Source organism: Lemur catta, chromosome 22 (assembly GCF_020740605.2).
Source record: "Lemur catta isolate mLemCat1 chromosome 22, mLemCat1.pri, whole genome shotgun sequence".
Lineage (NCBI taxonomy): Eukaryota > Metazoa > Chordata > Mammalia > Primates > Lemuridae > Lemur > Lemur catta.
Window position 1 is genome coordinate 26131559 of NC_059149.1, and position 21477 is coordinate 26153035.

Here is a 21477-nt window from a genome sequence, read left to right on the forward strand (position 1 = left end):
CCACGGCTTCTGTTTTAAATGTCCCTGTAAACGCTGGCTGGACCCTTCACTCAGGCTCACCCCCTGTGGACACGTCCGTCACTGAACTAGGGTAAAAGTGGTCGTTACTAAAATGCGTCTCACCACTGGCCCCCCTCAGCGGGGAGCAGGGGACCCCGGGAGAACGATGTGGGTATTTCTTTATCGCACCACGTATTTTGCCCTTGTTGCAGGGATTTTTCAGAGACGAACAGAATTTGGTGTTAGGACCCGTGTTCCTCCTGCTTTTCCAGCATTTAGTATCTGCACACCCCGCTGATGTTTTCCTCCCTGAAGGAGTGAGGTGGGGGTTGTGGAAGGGTGTCATTGTGATGACAACTTGCTTTCCTACAATGTGGTTTTTCTAAAGGCGGGTTAGGTTAGTCTCTCCTGGTGGTAAAGGTTGTCAGGTGCAGCAACTATAATCTTGAACTTACTGGGTCACCAGCATCAGTCACCGGGGACTCAGGTCCCAGAGTGCTGGGATTGCAGGCGTGAGCCACTGCACCTGGCCAAAAAATTTCTTAATGTGTCTGAGGGTGTTTTTGGATGGCACTTAATCTCTGTGTCTGTCTATATATAGATATATGGAGAGATATCTCCTCCTGGTTCTGTTTTTCTGGAAGACTCTGACTGATACAGATCTTGGTACTGAGAGTGGTTCTAGAAGAACAGAATTTTAAGAATGAATTTTCTGAATTGGTTCTGGGGTTTCTAGCATTGGCTCTCCAATCCATAGCATGAGCTGTCTATAGAGATATGCAAAATGCCATGTTGGATACTTTTACTAATCAACCACCGGTAGAAGCAAGGAGCTCGGTGATTGTATATGATACTTTCAGACAATTTTGGAAAACTAATGAATTTAATGACATTGGTTAGTTGCTCCTAATAATGTCACACTGGACAAAGTGGTGGAAAAAAACCAAGTGAGCTCAGGGATTCAGATTCCCAGCTCGTGCACCATTTCAGTGATCCAGGAGCTTCTGCGTGTGCCCTGAAGGAGACCCTTATCTACCCTATGGAAGGGCTGAAATCGCTGAAAATCAAATGTAGAACCTCATGCTTCAACTGGCTGGATTATCAGGCAAGTTGAACTCCCGGCTCTGCTGTTAGAGTGAGGGCATTGACTGGGAAAGAATGGGATGTTTGCGAAGCCTTGATGAAGCTGGGGACATCGAGCCCCTAAATAGTGATGTCTCCTTTACTAGTGGAAGAGGTCTCCCCACCTTCAGCAGACCTGGCCTCCCAACCCCGGTGGTCCAGGCCGCTACACTGTGTCTGGAGGACTCCCCCTGCATGGCCTGAAGAAGCGGCAATGGCCTCCCCCGGGCAGTTGTCAGGCAACATGATGCTGCCTCCTCTCAGGACCCACCCCCCATCCCTCTTTGCTTCCAGACCTGTAACTAGACCCACATCCCCGCAGGCCCCTAAAGATGAGGCACAACGTGTGACCCACGAGGAGGTGTGCTATACTCCGAAAGGACTGCTTGCGTTTTCTAATTTACACAGACAGACATTCAGGGCGCATGTATGGGAAGGGTACTAAGGGAGTGGGATAACGGTGGAGGGACGGTAAAGCTGGATCAGGCTGGACATTTTGACATGGGTTCACTAAGCAGAGACTGCATGTAATGTCGTAGCCGGGGGAGTTAGAGAGGGCTCAGACTGTTTGGCTGGTTGGCTGAACCGCAAACCAAAAGGTGGCCCACCGCGAGGGAATTGGAAATGCTGGGTATGCCTTGGTTTGATGTAGGGGGAGGGATTCAGAGGCTTAGGAAGATTGGAATGCTAGAGTGGAATCGTCATTTGAGACCTACTCACCCACACTGGGAAGGTGTAGAAGAGATAACTTCACCAAGACTGTGAGAAGCAAATATGTGCAGGGAGCCCCGCGTCCTTGCAGAGCTCGGTGGTCGCTCCTGTCTGCAGACCAGACCTCACAGTGGGCGCTGCAGCCGCTGACCTGGGAACCTAAGTGCAGTGGGAGTCACTAGATCCCAGGGTGGCAGAGGCCAGGCGGGTGGCAGTGCTGTCATACAACCCAGACTGTCGCCATTGATGCGGAGTGGGTTTAGGAGATACTGAGTTGGTTTTACACATACGGAGTTTAGAAAACTGGATGAAAGGTCCAGCATTTTGTTAGAAAGATCCAGAAAGCAACTGGACATTCCTGGGGGTAAGAGAAGGGGCCAGGGATGGAGACATAGGTTTGAGAATCACTGCTCTAAGCCTGTGTTAAATAAACAAACGAACAACCAAATCAACCTTTGAGTGGCTGAGATTGCTTAGAGAAATGATACAGTTCAATGGAAGCCACCGCCCAGGACAGAGCCCTGACGTTGAAGGGACAGAGGAAGACGATCTGACGTGGCAGAGCCTTGGTGTTGCCCCTTAGACTCCGTGTGCCTGGGAATTGCTTGGCGAGTGTGTTAAAACACAGATTCTTGGGCTCCCACCCACAGAGATTCAGATCCACAGGTCTGAGTGGGCCTGAGAACGGCGTTTCAGATATGGCTCCAGTGCAGAGCTGGTGCAGCTGGCCCGAGGGCCACGCTTTGGGTGGCATCAGAATAGGCCCTTCACTCCGCTACGAAGAGAAGAGCATGGGCATTTGAGGATACTTGTTTTTCTGGGGACATTAAGAAACTTGCACATGTTTGGGGCTGAAGTGAAGGAGGCAGCAGAGACAGGGAGAGAAGCTGAACATCCCGGAGAGCAAAGGGATAATGAATGAAGGGAATTCATGGAGGAGGAATGGTGCAAAAAAAAAAAAAAAATGTTGGAGGCACCAGAGATGGTCGTGGTAAAGATGTTTCAAGGCTATGGTGTCTACTTTAAAAAAAAAATCAAAGCCTCCTTTAGATAAGATGATTTTTTTGTCACTTCCCCTTCTTTTATTATTTTTTAAAAAATCTCCTGACTCCTCGGAGCCACTGTTTACTTTTACATTTGACTCTCCCACTGTGCCTAGGAGCCTTTGTCTCCTGCCAGAATCCTCCCAGCGCTGCAGCTCCGTGTCTGGATGCATAAAGAGATGACTCGATACAGATGAATGAGCGGTAATGAATAGATTTTTCAGCAACACAAGGCATTTCAAGGATAAAGGAAAATTTCAAAAACGTATGATCATTATTGCTAAAAACTGTGTTTCTACCACTTCTTGCTAGAATTGCTGTCAAGCTGTTTGACAGCTCCCCCGGGATCTCACTCCCTGGCATTGCAGGCGTCGTGAAGCACAAAAAACACCGCTCGCTCTCCTCTGCTAACTGCAGCCTGCTCTCTTGTAGCCCCGGAGCCCTCTGGCAGACTAGAACAGCTTCAGAAATCACTTTGTACAGTTGCAAAAAAACAACCACCCTGCTAATGGCTGGGAGCAGCTATGTGCCTGTGTGCTCTGAGTTCAAGACAACAAAAATTTATTGAGGGCTTGTAATAGAACAAGCGCCGGGATCCAAGCATTAGTGAAGTACTGTCGGGGGATTCTGAGGGGTCTTTCATCTCCTTTCCCTCTGTTTTTGAAATCCAGGTGGTATCATCAGAGGAGTCAGACTGGGATTAGAATATCAGTTTTGCTGCTGCTAAAGCTGGTCTGGAGAACGTGGCTTGGACCCAAGGCCAGCATAGGCTTCTCCTTTCCTTGTGCATGAATTGAACTTTCCTGCAGACGCAGGCTGGAAGTACAGTTTTTGGTCTTAGGTTAAGAGTACATAGTCAGAAGTTGCTTGAGTTAGTTCTATCTTCTTTCTTTATTCATTTAAAATGTAGCTAGGTTCACTTGTTGCTGTTTATATTCTTTTTTTTTTTTTTTGAGACAGAGTCTCACTTTGTTGTCCGGGCTAGAGTGAGTGCTGTGGCGTTAGCCTAGCTCACAGCAACCTCAAACTCCTGGGCTCAAGCGATCCTCCTGCCTCAGCCTCCTGAGTACCTGGGACTACAGGCATGCGCCACCATGCCCGGCTAATTTTTTCTATATATATTTTAGTTGACCAGATAATTTCTTTCTATTTTTAGTAGAGACAGGGTCTCGCTCTTGCTGAGGCTGGTCTCGAAGTCCTGACCTCGAGCGAGCCACCCGCCTCGGCCTCCCAGAGTGCTAGGATTACAGGTGTGAGCCACCGCGCCCGGCCCACTTGTTGCTGTTTATATTCAATTCGGGAGGTTTCCTCCACCTTTGTTGGTTTGTTTCTAGGTTTTTCCCTGCTATTTAAAATATTAATATGATTTCAAAAGTCAGAACTACTTAAAAAGGCAAACCCAGACAAGTGTCACCTTCCCTCATTCCTTCTTTTCTTCCCCCCAGCTTTATTAAGGTGTAATTGGCAAATAAAAATCATATATATTTATAGTGTACAATGTGATGTTTTTATATATACACACACTGCGAAATGATTAAATCAAGCTAATGAACATATCTGTCACCTCACATACTTTATTTTTTTTTTTTTATGATGAGAACATTTAAGATCTACTGTCAGCAATTTTCAGGTATACAATGCATTGACTATAGTCACCGTGCTGTACAGTAGGTCTCCAGAACTTACTTGTCCTGTTTAACTGCAACTTTGTAGCCTTTGGCCAATAGCCGTCCATCCCTTCAGCCCCTGTAATCGCTGTTCTACTCTCTGCTTCTGTGACTTTGACTTATGTAGATTCCACATATAAGTGACATTATGCAGTATTTGTCTTTCTGTGCCTGACTTATTTCACCTAGCATAATGTCCTCTAGGTTCACCCATGCTGTTGCAAATGTCGGGCTGAATAGTATTCCATTGTATGTGTACAACACATTGTCTTTATCCTTTCATCCACTGATGGACACTTGGGTTGACTCCATGTCTTGGCTATTGTGAATAGTGCTGCAGTGAACATGGGAGTGTAGACATCTCTTTAACATACTGATTTCGTTTCCTGTGGATATATACCCAGAAGTGGGATTGCTGGATCATATGGTAGTTCTAATTTTCATTTTTTGAGGCCCCTCCATACTGTTTCCCGTAACGGTTTTGCCAATATGCATTCCCATCAACAGCATACAAGGGTTCCCTTTTTCTCCACATCCTCGCTAGCATCCTCCTTGTCTCTTGGTAATAGCTATTTTAACAGGTGTGAGGGGATGGCTTATTATAAGATGTCTAGAGGGCAGTTTGACTCAAGAGCTCAGAAGAAAGGTCTGGACTATAGATGAAGATTTGGCTGGTGAAGTCAGGGATGTGTTCACCCAGCAATGAGAACAGAAGTTGGCCTAGGGTGCATCCCTGGGCACACCAACTTTTAAAGGATGGTAGGGAATTAAGACTCAGCGTAGGAAAAAGAAAGAATGGTGAGAGGGCATTGTCATGACAAGCAAAGACTGGACCATTTCAAGAAGGCAAGTGGCTACGTTTATTTCACAGAAGAGTTCCAAAAGGAAGCCCGAAAAGATTCAATGGGATTAATGAATTAGGATATCACTGGTTACCTTAATGAGAGCAGTTTCAGTAGATTGGCAAGAGCTAGCCCTCTAGGGGTTAAAGAGTGGATGGCGGTAGATCACATGGATGCAGAGTGGAAATTGTTAGGAATTTTGGTGAATGACGATGATGACAGCAGTTGATGTTCCTGAGGGCTTACTGTGTGCCAAGCCCTGGCTGACAGTTTACATGTGCTGTCTGGGATAAGCCTTACAATACTCCTACAGTGTAGGTACCATTATTTTCCCCATTTTCTGATTAGGAAATTGTAGCTGAGAAAGTATGGAGAGGTTAAGTAATAGGCCCAAGGTTCTACCACTAATAACTAGTGGGACAAGGATTCAAATATACATCTTTCAGGGTTCAAAGCCCAGGCTGTAGGATGGTGGTAGCTTGGCCCCGAGCCTGTTTATAATAAGCAAAGGAGGAAACCCCGCCGTGAGGAGGATATTGACTATATATGTAGCAACGCGAGAATAGTTGATGCATCAAGGTATAAAGGAAGGATACTAGATCCCATTAAGAATGGAACCCCTAGTTTTGGAAAGGAGTTGGGGACATCTCTTTGTCAAAGGCCAGGACAGATGAAAGAAGAGCAGGTGAATACATATCCAGATGTCAGCTAAGGTAACACCCTTTTGTGAGATTTAAGTAACATTGGCTTAAGTTTCCATTCCACATCCATTGGGAAGTTCAATCCAAGATTTCTGTGGATTCCTGGAAACTCATCTTCTCATGGTTTCTTTGGCTTTGAGTTTCTGCTTCCACTAAATTCTTCATCTTGCTTGTAACTCAACTCCCAGGGCTGTTCTTATTCCTTGGTTCCATGCCCACCCTGTTGTGGAACTCAGCACCCCTCCTCCCTACTTTTTTTCTTGACTTTCCCCCAAATCACTCACATAAAGCATTTGTGCATGTGGCAGATATTACTGAAGGCTTAGGGGATTTTATATCCTTAGCAACAAAAATAATTTAAAGTCTAGAAATAGATATTTCCATTTTAAACATTCTTAGCTCCCCCATCACTGGGAACTCTCCCCATGCTCCAACCTCCTACACTGTCATTTGAGCCCCTTCCCTCCTTCCCACCTCCATCCGCTTCCTCTCCTCCAGTCCCCATGTTCTTGGACTTTTTTCAAAAAAAATGTAGATCGTATTAGCTATCTCTTTGCTTCACAGTTTTATCCTAAGCCATGTTCCCTTCTTCCATACTTCAAATGTCAGACCAAGGTAGTTTCCTAAATAAGAAGGCATTTTCCAACCCCTAAGAGGAACTCTGGCATTTACTAAAATAATGATTTTTTACCCTAGTACTTACAGATAGGTTTAAAGGTGGAAGGAGGGGAGTTCAAAGAGATCGTGTCTGTTGTCTTCTATCTTCTCAGTGAAATATGAGATGTGCTGCTCGGTTGAGGTAGGGACGGGTCTAGTGACGATTTGGATAGCTGTGTTGGAGAGTCTGTCAATAGACATTTACCTGATTTCTAAAATTTTATAAAATATGATATTTACATAGAATGATTCCTTTAACTAAGCCTATGAACTTGCAGAATTGATTCTCTCGCTAGAGATGGATTATTCCATTTACTGAGTACTCTGGTCAATATGAGAAAAGTAGAAAAAGCGACGGGGAAGTGAAAAGTCAGAGCAAGTAAACCAAAGCCGGGGAAATGGAGGTCACGGCCTTTGCCGGTCTGTTCTGTCCCCCAGCATAGGCATAGGTACGTGCCACGCGGTTTCTGCGCTGCACCACCGGGGCTGGAGGATGTTCATCTTGCAGTTAAAATGGGATAAAGGAGTTGTTTGAATTATCTATTGCTCCATAACACATTATCTCAAACTTGGTGGTGTAAAATACAAATATGTGTTACCTCACAGTTTCTGTAGGATGGGAATTCAGGAGTGGCTCAGCTGAGTGGTCCTGTCTCGGGGTCTCTCATGAGGCTACAGTCCCCTGAAGGCTTGACTGGGACTGGAAGATCTCCCAATCTTAACACACGTGGCTGTCGGCAGGAAGCCTTAGTTCCTCACCCACACGGGCCTCTCCACAGTGTTGTCACGACTGGGCAGCGAGCTTCTTCCAGACTGAGTGATCTATGAAAGTGAGAGCAACCCGATGGAACCTGCAATCCCTTGTGTCACCTAATCCTGGGAGTGACGTACCATCACTTTTGCAGTGTTCTATTTGCCACACATACCAACCTTGGTTACAGTGTACGTGGGGACTACACAAGGGTGTGGATACCATGGGGCAGGGATCAGAGGCTGGTCACATAGGAGTCTCCAAAAATTTGTGAGTGTGTGTGTGAGTTACCTTAAAATGCCATGGAGATGTATAGTTAGATAGAGTAGACTGGTAGTTACCAGGCTTTTAGGTTTAATGAACCAGTAAAATAAAAAATAATTGGAGAAGGGGTACCAAAATAAGTATGTTTCATTATTTTTCAACTAAAGAAGATAAAGAAGAAGCTGCCATCTACCAGCACTATCATTTCATAAAAGCACATTTTGATATAAAAAAGGGAGAAGGACATCATCTCAGAATAAAGGACAGTCCTTTTAATTGGATAAATTTAGCTTTATTAAAAACTCACAAACTTGTCTTTGCTTTTCTCATTTAACTGTGGATTGATGAAAACTGCATCCTATCCTGGTCTACAAACTGTCCCTCAGGAACCACTGAGCTAGACCATGGAATGCTCTAGTAACTTCTAAGATGACTATGACAATCCTGAAGAAACACATAATAGTCTGAAAAAAAGAACCTGAAATGGTTGGTACATAGAGATAGTAATTTTACAAAATGACGCTCAGGAGCTGGAAGGAAGCCACAGAATTGGCAAATATTTAATGTATCCGTTTTGTGATTTTTTTCTATTAATTTGTATTCTAAAATTTACATTTGTGTATTCACATTTAAATGTTTATTTAAGCTAATTAAATATAAAATACAAAAGAGAGCATCATCACATTAATAACATCAATGTACACAAAAGTAATACAAATGCAATAGTGGTATTTGAACTTTTAAAGTGTTTTCCTATTTACTTAATATATTTCATGTATAGTTAATATATTTTTGAATTATTTGCATCACTGGAGTCAAGTATCCTTTTTCTAAATAATCACCTTTTCACTTTAAAGATATGCTTCTCTTAGTAATCTATATGTAATTATATGTGTTTCTTTTTACATGAGGATGAAATAGCTGACACTTTATCCATTGGAGATGAGCTTTGGATGGTTAGTTTTTTGCCCCCCAAATTCATGGATTTGTAGAAATGTGGTCACATTTTTATTTGGTTCCATTTTTGACCTACGGCATAGTATTTGCAAAGCTGAAGGCTTGAGTTGGGGAAGGGATTAATGAAGATTTTGTTCTGGGATTGACTTGGATCCTACTAGAATCATACTTTTCACCACTTAGGTTGAGAATTGATTTTGAGTAATATTAAGGAAAATGGAAGAAAAATTTCTCTTCAATAAAATCTTGTTGCAAACCTTCATGAATTGGTTTAAAACCTACACATTTTTCTTTTGAAAATCCATTTGGTAGAAACTACTATTTTTTTTCCCATATATAAACTCCAAATGTTATTAACAAGTTATATATATTCTAAAAGTATTTAGCTTGATTAGTTTTGGGAACTGCACTTTCAATTTTGATTTTACAGCCAAATTGGTTAAGTAAGAAGCTAATTGATGTTCTTTAAGAACGTCTATGACATTTTGCCAATTTTCAATCGGAATGCCTTGTTCACATAAGGCATTTTTAAGTGGAAGTAGTGAGCAGTTGATTTTTTGAATCTACAAATAACTTTTTTTGGTGTAAGGACAATCCTGGAGTCATTGAGCTGCATACAAATGTGACACTGGAACTCAGCCATCAACACTGTGCCTAATTTTACTTCTTTCCTCTGGTTATAACTCTCATTACGCTAAGTTCCTCCAACAGTCAGACCATGTTGTGGCATGTTGTATCTAACTGAGCACATTTTTTGCTACTCACTGGCATAATTTAGGGTAAATGTTAGATGCCTTTATGTTTGCCTTAGGGAACATTTATATCATTATATGGAACTTCCAGGAGCAAGCTTGGAAAATTTTGATGGCATTTTGATAGCCACTGTTGGTCCTAGCTAATTTGAATCTTAATTGGTCATTACAGGTCAGGTGTCTTACGTAACAGCTGCGAATCAGGCTAAGCTTCCAGACTTGAAACTGGTACAAAATTTATTTTTAATAGCCACATGGCAAGGTAGAGAATACTATGACATGAGGTAATGAGTTAACAAATACTTTTTGACAGGCTGGGCGTGGTGGCTCACGCCTGTAATCCTAGCACTCTGGGAGGCCGAGGTGGGAGGATCGCTTGAGCTCTGGAGTTCGAGACCAGCCCGAGCAAGAGTGAGACCCCCCCCTCACCCCCCGCCCCGCCGCCGTCTCTACCAAAAAGGGAAAAAAAAAATCAGCCAGCCATCGTGGCGTGCACCTGTAGTCCCAGCTACTCCGGAGGCTAAGACAGGATGATTAGCTGAGGCAGGAGGATTGCTTGAGCCCAGGAGTTTGAGGTTGCAGTGAGCTAGGCTGATGCCACTGCACTCAGGGCAACAGAGTGAGACTCTGTCTCAACAAAAACAACAAACCAAAAAAACCCCAAATACTTCTTAACAATAAAATGTGCTTTGTTTTGGAACTGATGTTAACTCAGTGTTCTTGCCACAAATTATCTGTGAGCCACCCAAACTGCCCCACCTTTGGCCAGACAAAAAGCAGCCACTTTGAAAAGGTAACATCAAAGCCAGGACTTTCAGAAAGTGAGCCATTTAGCCAGGGAATGAGTGCTGTCCCTGGAGCCTTAGAAGATGACCTTTTGTCTTTTTGGCATCAAGAGACCAAAGAGAAGAGTAACCTTGGAACCTCCATCTAGCAATTGTCATGCATTGTTCTAATTATAAGCCACAAAATTGCTCAATCATTTATATACAGAGAAAATCTTGAATCCTGGTTGTCAGCACTTTCTTTTAAAATCAAAGCATTGCAGATAGTTCTTATCTGACTTAAACTCACTGATAATTCCTTTTGAAGGTTGCTGGGGGTCACTAGTGGCTCACTTGTGATTGATCTAGAAGTCTTGCTGAGTGGACTGTGGGTCTCGCAGTCATCGCCACGGAAAGTTAACCCCCGACCTCCCTCCCCGAGGCAGGAAGTAGTGATTATACCAGCTTCTCCTTCCTTAGGGCTAAAACCCCCTTCTCCTGGATATTAAACATTTTGGGAAGAATAAGTAATCAGTGGGGATCCCCTAGAAGAGCATTTTGCTGAAATCTGTAAACTGAAGAATTTCCTGGTAAAAGAAGACAGTCTGGTTTAGTATATTTGTCACCCTCTGTGGATTTTATGTGTCTCTAACATTTACACCTCAAACTATAATTCCCTTGTGAAAGAAAGAAATGCTTACTGACTTCTCTAGACAGCCAATCTTTTGTATCATTTCTACATTTGAACTCATTTAACAAATCACATGCCTCAGTTAAATCCATTAATGCAGCCTGCAATTCACATTATCTCTGTCAGCATTTCTCTCTACCTGCAGTATAGTATCGTTGTTAAGATTTCGGGCTCTGGAGTCAGTCTGCTTGGGTTCAAAAGCTGGCACAACCACTTACCAGGTGTGTGATTTGGGAAAGTTATTTAACCTCTCTCAGCCTCAATCTTCTCCTCTGTGAAATGGGAATAATAATGTTCCTTACTGTTTAGGATTGGAATACAAGAGACAATACATGAAATGTGCTTAGAGCAGTACCTGGCTCTAACATAACTACTCAGTTATTTTCGGGGACGAATATTATAACTTTAGTCACTAAGGGCGTGTTTGGTTGCCAGGGACAGAAACCTATTCATGTTAGCTTAAATAAATATTTATAGTAAGGCACCATAAACAACCTCATGGACACCCAGTGACAGCTGGGACATGTGGGTACCAGAGCTGAAAGTCAACAGCATCTGAGGCTTCTCCCTCCTCCCTCTCTCGCGGGTTTATTTGCTCCCCTCTTGTGTAGGCTCTATTTTCTTCTATTTTCTGCAGAGCAGCTTTCTTGGCTTGTCACCGTGCACATGTCCAGGAAGTGTTTTCCCCAAATCTGTGTAAGTTACTAGGTCAGGCACTCTCTATCACGTGACTCTATTTCACAAGAGAAATTCACCAAGTTTCCAGATGAGGGGAAGTCCAGGCACCCGGGGCCACTGCAGATGAGGTCATGCAGAAGGACAGTGGCTCCTTCCAAAGGCTGCTGGTGTCTTAGGTTCTCTGAGAAGGTGGTGTAATGGGGGATGGGGGTGGCAGTAATTGGCAACTCTAGAATAATCATGGTGCTGATGTTCAAGGGTGATTAAAGGCTCCTTGCTTTGAGCTCCGATTATTTATTTTTAAAAACTTCTCATTGAAGGATGATATACATTTAGAAAACTAACTCCCTAACTCCTTAGGGTGGATAAAGATCTACATATATGATTGTTAAACAACAATGCAAAACTATTTTGAATTAAGTTTAAAAATGCAGAGTAGAGATAATAAGTCCTGTAAAATGTCAAAATACAGAGAGATCTGTGAAGACCAGCTTCATTGTGCATTCTGTTGCCTTGGCTTCTTTCTTGAGGAGAATGTGATCATATTTTCCAAGCCAGAAATTGCTTAAGTATTAAGGCAACAGTCCAGGAGAGGAGTAATGGGGACTTGAATCAGGGAAGCAGGTGTGGGATTGCAGAGGATGGGTATAGAGATCCTATGGTAAATTTAGGCTTTAAGTCTTGGAAATTGATTGAATGTGGGGGTAAAGAGAGAAATCGAAGATGATGGCAGGTTTTGAGTTTCTGGGTTAGGAAGATAATGGTAACATTATTATAAACAAGGCTATGCAAGGAGAGCAAAAGGGGAAGGGATAAAGGTGAATTCAGTGTGGGATATATTAAGTTTAAGGTCCTGGTGAGACAACCAGATTGCTCTGGCCAAGAATATTGCAGTGACTCATGCCTGTAATCCTAGCACTCTGGGAGGCTGAGGCGGGAGTATCATCGGAGGCCAGGAGTTCGAGGTTGCAGTGAGCTATGATCAGCCCACTGCACTCCATCCTGGGAGACAGAGCAAGAGCCTGTCTCTTAAAAAAAAAAAAAAAAAGAGTTCCATCTAGGCTCTTGAAGTCTCAGTTCCCTGTCTATAAACTGACACTTCCCTGTAAGGATTAAAAGGAGACTGCATATAAAGGGTTTAGCTTATTGCCTGGCAATTAAGTATTCATAAAATATGTATTAATAGAATGGCGATGATGGTGTGATGATGACCAGAGTCTCTCTGGAAAACAGGGACTGGAGCGCTGCAGCAGGGGATCCGCTTACAGGTGGAGCTGATGGAGGCAACTGGCTGAAATTGGCAAGCAGAGAGCCTGGAGAGGAAAAATAAAGTAGCTCAAGTCCCACACGACAGGAGACAGAGAAGGAACAGGAGCTAGAGGAGGAGGCTGAGATAGAACCATCTGGAAGGAAGAAGGAGAAGCAGTAGAGTGCAGGCTCACAAGACCCAAAGGAGGAGGGGTGCCCTGCAGCAGCCGGGGCTCCCATAAAGTCAAGGGTGTGCTAAATTTCAGGTGCATATCCTTTTTCTTCCCAAAGCCTGGTTATTGTTAAAATCAGATAAATTGACCTCAGGGGCAGCAATGTGTTAAGTGACTCAAATGTAAAAGAAGACTGAGTGTTCCAGGTGGCAGGTGTCTGCACGTCCATGCTCGCTGTGGAGGTGAACCAGCACCTGGTAATTCTCCCCCTCTGCTGTTGTGTCCCCTCCCGCGCTGCCAGGCTCTGACCTGCCGCTGCCACGCACCCCTGGGGCATAGCCAGGTGGATGAACTGTAAGAAAAAAGAAAGACAGTTCGTGATGCTTGGAGAACAGTTTCCCCCATTTTCATTTCCTGAATGCTTCCGATTCTTACACTTCGCTTCCCCCTCTTTCCTCAACAAATTGGTAAAAGTTAGACGGGTTGCTTTGGTGCACATCTGACGGTGGTGGGACTTTGAAAGTGTATGTTTATAGTCATAAAGGGGAAAGGAGAGGAAAGGGTCAGGTGTGAGGAGGAAGGAGATGGGAGAGGGGGGACTTAGTGATGCCAGGAAAGAGGAAAGAAAGGGGAGGACCAGAAAGAAGAGGGGCTGGTTTTGGATGGGGAGAGGGTGAGTTGCTTTAGAAAACAGGTTGCTAGGGGTTCATTAAGTTTTGTTTTGCAAACGGAATCCTTAGCCCAAACTTTGTGCCTTTTCCCAGCCTCTTAGCTGGAGCTCCGGGCCAGCTGCGGGGCGTCTCAGGGGCGCGGCTGCAGTCAGAGACCACCCGGGCTCGGGGAGAGGAGCCAGGCCCCCCGCCCGGGCCCCATGTGTCTGGGGTCCTCTGGGAATTGAAAACATTAAAAAAATACATTTGAGGCGAATTTGGTCTTGGATCACACCGCAGTTATAGCTGTAAAAAGATGGTTTTAACTCTTTCTTAGCAGTCGTGCCCAGGTCTCAAGGCTGGCGGCGTGTCCGGTGTGTCCGCCCCCCTGTCGGTCGCCCAGGTCCCGCACACGTGGGCGCCGAGCCGCGTGTCCCTGGGGACTGTGGCCTACGTGCACTCCGGGCTTCACAGGGTTCGGCTCTGAAGTGTTTAAAACGGTATCCTTGTCCCCTTCGTTGGTGGGTCATCCCCCACAACGGGATTAACCTGTTGTTTTTACAAAGCCCCCGGGGTTTCCCGAAGCAGCCACGCGCCGGCCCTTTCTTTGTCGTTCGGGACCCAGTGCGTCTCCACACTGCAGGCCGTGGCTGGGCGCAGCCCCCCAGGGAGGCCTCTTCCCCGGGGACGGTTTATTTTTGACTCAAGGGAGCCGTGACCCCGTCGAAGCGGCGGAGGCTCTGGGGTCAGGCCGGTTCCGGGGCGGCTCTCGCAGGACGCCAGCCCGCTCCGGCGCCCGCGCTTCCCGCCCGCGCCTCCCACAATCCCCGGCGCGCGCCCCCGCGGCGGGCGGCCTAGGGACGCGGTCCGGAAAGTCGCGAGCGCGCGCGCCCGCCCGCCCTCGTCCGCGAGCGCCAGCTTCGGCCATTTCCGGCCCGGCGCACTTCGGCAAGTTCCGCAGTCGCCTGTCGGAAATGGCTGCTGGCCGGCAGGGGGAGCGGGGGATCCGGCGCGGCCTGGAAGGCGGGCGGCCGGCGGCCGGAGCGGCTTCTGGGACGCCGAGTTTCGCGCAGGCGGCGGCTCGTCTCTGAACTGGAAGCCGGTAGGGCTCCTGGCGGCGCGTGAGGCCGAGGAGCGGGGGGCAGCGCCCGGAAGGGCTCGCGGGAGGGACCCCAGGGTGGCCCCGGCGCCGGGGACGCGGCGCGCAGGACCGGGTCCTGCTGTGCCGGGGAGGCTGCTGCCCGGGCGGCGGGAGGCGTGCAGCCTCGGAGCGGAGTAGGCCCGCCCGGCGTCCCGGGGGCCTGGGCGGAGGACCACGAGGCCCTCAGCCGGCGGCGAGGGGGGTTAACGGGTCTCGGCGGGGCTGGACGCGCCACCTCCCACCCCCACGCCCCCTCTCGCCCCCGTCTGCGCGGCTCGGGACCCGCCTCCACCCCTTTTTCTGGAAGCCGGGCTTCAGCTGTTGAGCTGCTGCTGCTCCCCGAAGCCCTCCACCGTCCTGTGCCCGCGGCGATTGTCCAGCTGCTGGCGGGGAGCATCCCCTGCCGGCGAAGGCGCAGCCCTGGACTGCGCCCCCCTTGTCCCCACGCACACCCTCCTCCTCTGCCCCGCGCCGCTTCCACTCCGGGTCGCCTGCTGCTCTCCCGCTGGCTCTTTCTGCCGGGCTTGCCTCCCTCCCTGATGAGCCGCGGTCAGAATAGCCACTTCCTGTCCAAGGGTCCAGGTGCTGCTGCTCTCTGCGTCTGGGGTCTGGCGCCCGGGCCCAGCCCCTGTGGCGGTGGCCTAGCGCTGCGGGGCCACAAGGGCGGCGGGGTGCTGCCTGCACGCCTGGAACCTGAGCCCGGCGACCCGGCCCGCGCTGCGGGGGACGGTGCCAGTCCGGAGCCCTTGGGAGATCCGGCAGGGCTGCCCGGCTGCAGATGGGGTGCGCGCTCTCTTCCCCACATGGAGCAGGCGGTTCGGCTCCTTTTTACATGTCAGTGGCTCTCAAAACACTTAAATTTAGTGGCTATTCCTCCCCCCCCCACCCCTCCGGGACGATTTTTCTTTTTAAAAATTTTAAAGGCTTCAAGTCCTCTTGGTTCGACTCCTTTGGTGGAGGAGGAAACGCAGAACACCACATGCCCATTTTTCCCCATATGTGATTTACTTAAGAGGCGTCTTTAGCATTTCTTTTCCTCACTTGGTCCTGTTCTTTCTCCAATTTTGGAAGCTTCACTTTCGAAGGCTGGGCTCCGCATGTTTTCTTTTGCCTGTCTGCAGTTTTCTGTGTTTTGCTCGACAGTTATCAGTCTTGCATTCTGGTACGGTGACTGTAACTGTGACCACTGTGCCTGGACAGTAGCGTGTGGGGCGTTCTCAACTTATGTATGTAGCACGGGGACCTTTACGTATTTCTTGATGAAAGCAAAACCATTTTCTGGAACTGATGTGTTTAACGTGGTGTGTCAAAAATACCTTATCTCGTGGGAATATCCCGTTCTTCTGCCTGGGAGAGCCTGAGGAGTCATTCTCATGAGTATGAGAGAAGCTAACCCAAGTGCTTTCTGGAAGAGAGTTAGAATTGTGGATCTCCAGAATTCTTGAAACATTATGTCTTTAATACCCGAAGATGTGAGAGGCATATCTACTAACATAATGATTGACAAGCATGTGTCTTCATTCCTCCACCCCTCACTTTTCTAAGGGAAAGAAGCCTGTTATTAAATATTTGGTATGTAGTTGACATCTTTTAGTGATTAGGCCTCAGATTTAACCTCTGAGTAAAAAGACTTCCAAAAGGTTAGAAGTGAGTTAGGGGCAGGGTTAAGCCCGAGAAATGGACTTCTCGGGGAGGAGGGGAAGTCCCAAAGGATGGTTTGAAGCCATCGGAGTAATGTCTGCAGACTAGATAAAGACGAGCCCTTTCTGCAGGGCTCTAGGCTAGCTGCAGCGGGGGAAGGCATTGAAGGGGATGCAGGAGTGTGGCAGCGGGGTGGTAGGGTCCCTGTCCAAGTTGAGACAAGTAAGTAAGTAGTCTTCTGGAGAGGGGTTGGAGGTATTCCCTGAAGTTGAGTCAGGTATTAGGAGAAAAATGATGATCCCACCAGATCTCCTCTTGGTAAAGGTTTCAGTGCCTTTGTGTACAGTTACTCCAGAGTGAGGAAAGGAATGTGAACCAGGGTCCTTTCATAAAGTCCTAAAATTGCCCACTACATTCTGCTGGATATTAAGCATAGGTCAGAAAACTTCTGTTAACATGTTTCTTTCCGTTTTATTTTTGTTTCCTCCTAATTTTTGGTAATAATTTCTTTTGAAAACCTGTAATGATAGGGCAGCTAAGCTAAGTAAGAGGAAAAAGGATTTTACATGTTTGCAGGTTCCGTGAAAGTAGCAAAGTTCAGGCAGATGGAGTTTGTGAACTTAAGAGGGACAGAGGTAGGCTCACCTGTAATCTTGATCTTTTCCTGCCTGAACCCGTCACACACTCCTTTTACATTTTCAATCTTTCAGATCTCTTGGGTGATGTTATTAGGTGGAAGAGAAGCAGAATTTTAAAAAATCTGTAATCTTGAAAATAGAAGAGGAATGTGGAGAGTCCTGTGGTGACATACTTACCTGTCCTACACGTAGGCCATAAGGTACAGTGTAGGGGATTGCTCATGTGCACCCAGATGGCCCATGGACATTCCAGGGATAGAGCCATAGGAAGAATAATGGTAGAGTCTGTTGTAGAGTGAAAGCAGCATATACATAATATGTACCAAAACCTAATGTGTACAAGGATATGAACATATAATCCGTTAACTGAACGAGCAAGGCTGTGCTCCAGTTAAACTTTATTTGCAAAAACAGGCAGCTGGCTGCAGTTTGCCTAATAACATCACCTGATCTCCATCACCTTCTCTTCCACCTAATAATACCACGCCGGTCTCCATCGCCTTATAGTAATAACATCACCTGGTCTCCATCACCTTCTCTTCCACCTAATAACATCACGCTGGTCTCCATCGCCCTACAGTGTCACACCCTCACACACGTGCCATTGCTTTTGTATATTCCTCCATTTGCGCCTGATACCTTTTAGACTGGTCAATGATGTTAATGATTAACATCCTGGATGTTTGCTTTGTTGTCTGTTTTCCCTGTTACTCTCTCCTCTTACACTGTCATCATTTCAACCCTCTTTACCTTTTAAACATTTTTCAGCAAATATCTGATACTTTGAGGGAAGCATAAAAAAAAGAATTAGGTTGGGAACATGCCCTTAGCGTGTATAATATGAGAGATAAGACATACATAAACTCATTAGGATGGTAGATTATAATAATGTCTTAAATTACTATTTAACTTCTTTGCCGTCATATAGTACTTTCATATGTTTTTTCTTACATAGATTTTGATCTTTGTAATCACTGAGATAGGAAGCTGAAAGTTATAATATTTCTTTTTATTTTCATTTTTTTGAAGGGAAAGGTAGGTAGGAAAGAAACTGAGGCTTGGGGAGGTTATTTGACCAAGGTCAGATGTAGTAAGCGGCAGGATTCTTGAACTGGTCAACAAAATTTGACCCGTCCCCAACTAAATTCTTGCAGCTCATTCTTAAAGCTTTCCCTTGGATTGAGCTGGGGGTGTCACCCTGTGGGTGTCACCTTTTAGCGCCACACAGAGCAAATCTGTCGCTGTTCCCTGTGGCAGTTCTTGAGGTGTTTGAAGATGGCCGTCATGTTTCCCCATGGCACAGGTTGCAAACTGGTGTGCGTGGATCGAATAAAGCCTGTCCAACTTACACAAAAACTTGAATTGGAAGCCAACTTTCAGAAATGAGATTTCACATAAAATATCTATTTCTGTCTTCTCTTGAGAAAGAAGTGTAGCATTTGGTGATAGAGCTCACATTTGTGATGCCAGTAATGTCCCTTATATGCTAAATATACTCTTCATTTTGCTCAAGTCCCTACCTGCCAGCTTAACTCATTTTCTTGACTTTCAGGTAGTAAATCTCACTCTGTAGTCGTCGAGATTGCCATGCTTTCATAGGTCTCTACTCTGGGGGCTAAATAGTCCCGTTTCATTCAGATGTTTCTTATTTGACAATTTCAAATCCTTTCACTTCTTAGTCTTCTGTGCTCCATTTATTTTGCTAATGGCCCTCTTAAAGTGTGGCGCTTAGTGCAGCATACAGGATTCAGTATACAGTGTGGACTGTGGACGGATAGAGCACAGAGTAGAGTAACCTTCACTTGTTTGTTTTCGATACTCTGTTTAAAAAAAAAAAAAAAAAGGCAAAACAAAACACCAAGGTGATAGGTTTTTTCCCTAGCAGCCACATACTCTTGACTCACGGAAGTTCTAGTCAACTGAAATTACAACTCTGTGTTCACATGTGCTCCTAGACTAAATCACTTCCATGTAGTTTTGAGATCTGAGTTCTGAAGTCTATTAAATTTCATCTGCTTAGATATTCCAGGCTGACTCGATTTTTTTTCTGTATCCTCGGTTTTCTTCCAATCTTGACTTATTCCTCCTGGCATGACTTCCTTTTATTCCTGAAGTAGAGCTGTAAAATATAAAAGCACTGTGGCTTAGAGTGGAGAAAATAGTTGATGAGGTCCCAAACATCATTAATGGATTTTGTGGAAAATTAAGGCGGGCCTTAAAGAAATGCGTTGTGCTTGAAATCTTGGAGGTGAAAGAACAGAAGTTCTTGGGCATAGCCCTGCTGCCTTGAGTTGATATGTTGGTGAAATTTTCCTTGCAGTGAAACATACATATATGCTTTTTGGGTGCAAGGCAATTGTAAGTCAGTGAGGGCCTGGCATCTAAAAGGATCATTGAGGTCATCTGGACTGTTTATTATCAGTTAAAAAAGGACAAGGAGCCTGTGAGTCAAGAAGAACAAGGAATTGTGAAGGGAGGGGACCTGATGAATCAGAGAGACGGTGATGATAAAGGACGGCAAAGCTCGAGTCCCAGGTTGAATTCACCCATGGAGTGGGTGGTAGGATGGGAGTAGGATGCCTGAGCTGGAAGCAGATTTATGTCTGGCTTAGCAAACTTTTACTTCAGTTACTTTCTCTTTTAGGGAGGCCCAGGGCACTAACGATACCAATTTAGAAGTGCCACTGTTGGTGTTTTTGCTTCTATTTGTTTTTCTGTTCAGAAGTACATATGCATTTCAAACATTTTGTATCATACTGGATATATGGCTTTGAACTTGTATTTTTCCACTTAACGTATTATGAACATTTTCCATTTTATTTAAAATTATTGAAAAGCTTCCTGACGGTCGTATCAGTGACATGGAATTACACTTTATATTTAACCTTGTTCCTGTTTTTGGACATTTAATTTTTATATATTATAAAGAATACTGAGATGATTGCCATCTTTATGTACAAATCTTTGTTCAACTAGGGTACGTTCCCAGAAAGCAAAATTGCTGAGTCAAAGATGTGAACATTTTAAAGACTTGTTACAAATGGCAGATTTTCAGTTTGCCTTCCTACTAACAATACAAGAGTACTTGTCAGGTTGTGGCTGCCAGCATAGTTCAGAGATGTACTGTGCTTTATTAACTTTATTTTAAAGTTTTAGTATGAACATTCTTTGTTTTTTTGTTTGTTTTTTGAGACAGAGTCTTGCTCTGTCATCCTGGGTAGTGTGCAGTAGCATCATCATAGCTAACTGCAACCTCAATTCCTGGGCTCAAGCCATCCTCCTGCTTTAGCCTCCTGAGTAGCTGGAACCACAGGCACACACATGCCTGGCTAATTTTTCTATTTTTAGTGGAGACGGGGTCTTGATCTTGCTCTCGCTCAGGATGGTCTCTTGAGCTCAAGCAATCCTCCTGCTTGGGCCTCCCAGGATGCTACGCCTGACCTGAACATTCTTGAAGTTAAATCTTTTTTTGTATTCATGATTCTTAAGAATAATTTCTGGAATGAAAATTCAGGGTCGGAGGTTAGGCATAGTTTTAGCACTTTTATTACTCACTGCCAAATTGCACTCCAGAAAGGTGTGCCAATTTTCAATTTTAGCAGCAGTGTATGGGAATGTTTACCCTGGATCCTGGTTAGCACCACATATTATAATTTTACAATTCTTTGCTGCTTTGCAGGTGGAAAATATCACAGTATCTTGCTTGAAATGTACATTTCTTTGATTGTTAGGAAGGTTAAACACTTAAACATGTGTATCATTTGAACTCCTTTTTGTGTAACTTCCTGTTTATATCCTTTGACCACTGTTGTATTGCCTTTGCTTCCTTTAAACTTGTTATGTTGCAAATGCTTTCCCTAATCTTTAATCAAATTGAGCTTTTTTCCTTCTAAGTAGAACCCTTTGATTCTTATGTAGTCAAACCTGTCGAACTTTTCTGGATTTTGCTTTTGATTGCATTCCTGGAAAAGCAGCTGTACTTATCTTGAGATGAAATTACATGTACGTTTCCCTTTTCTTTTTATGGTTCATTTATTACAATTAACTTTTGAATCCATGTGGGTCTGTTTTTGGATTTGATTTGTCATGCAGGAATCTGACTTTATTTATTTATTTTTTTTTTACAAATAGGTAGTTGTCACATTATTTGTTGAAAAAAAAATAGTGTGGTGTCCTTTAAAGTGACTGCAACAAGATAATATTTTTTTCTTTTTTTTGAGACAGGGTCTTGCTCTGTCACCCAGCTGGAGTACAGTGGCATCATCATAGCTCACTGCACCCTCTAACTCCTGGGGCCTCAAGCAGTCCTCCTGCCTCAGCTTCCCAAGTAGCTGGTAGCTCGAGCTATAGGTGTGCACCACTCTACCTGGCTAACTTTTCAAATTT

General features: G+C 45.1%; 1 protein-coding gene across 5 annotated transcripts in view; it reads left to right on the forward strand.

The window, feature by feature from the left end:
* Window positions 1-21477, forward strand: part of EXTL3 (exostosin like glycosyltransferase 3) — a 75155-nt gene that overhangs the window by 20885 nt on the left and 32793 nt on the right. For 4 of the 5 annotated variants that reach the window (XM_045535570.1, XM_045535571.1, XM_045535573.1 and 1 more), the window contains exon 1: window positions 14626-14773. The exons of the other annotated variant lie outside the window; for it this stretch is intronic. The gene's annotated coding sequence lies outside the window, so the exon portion shown is untranslated. Of the gene's footprint in view, window positions 1-14625; window positions 14774-21477 lie in introns of those variants that run through there. 5 annotated transcript variants of the gene reach the window in all.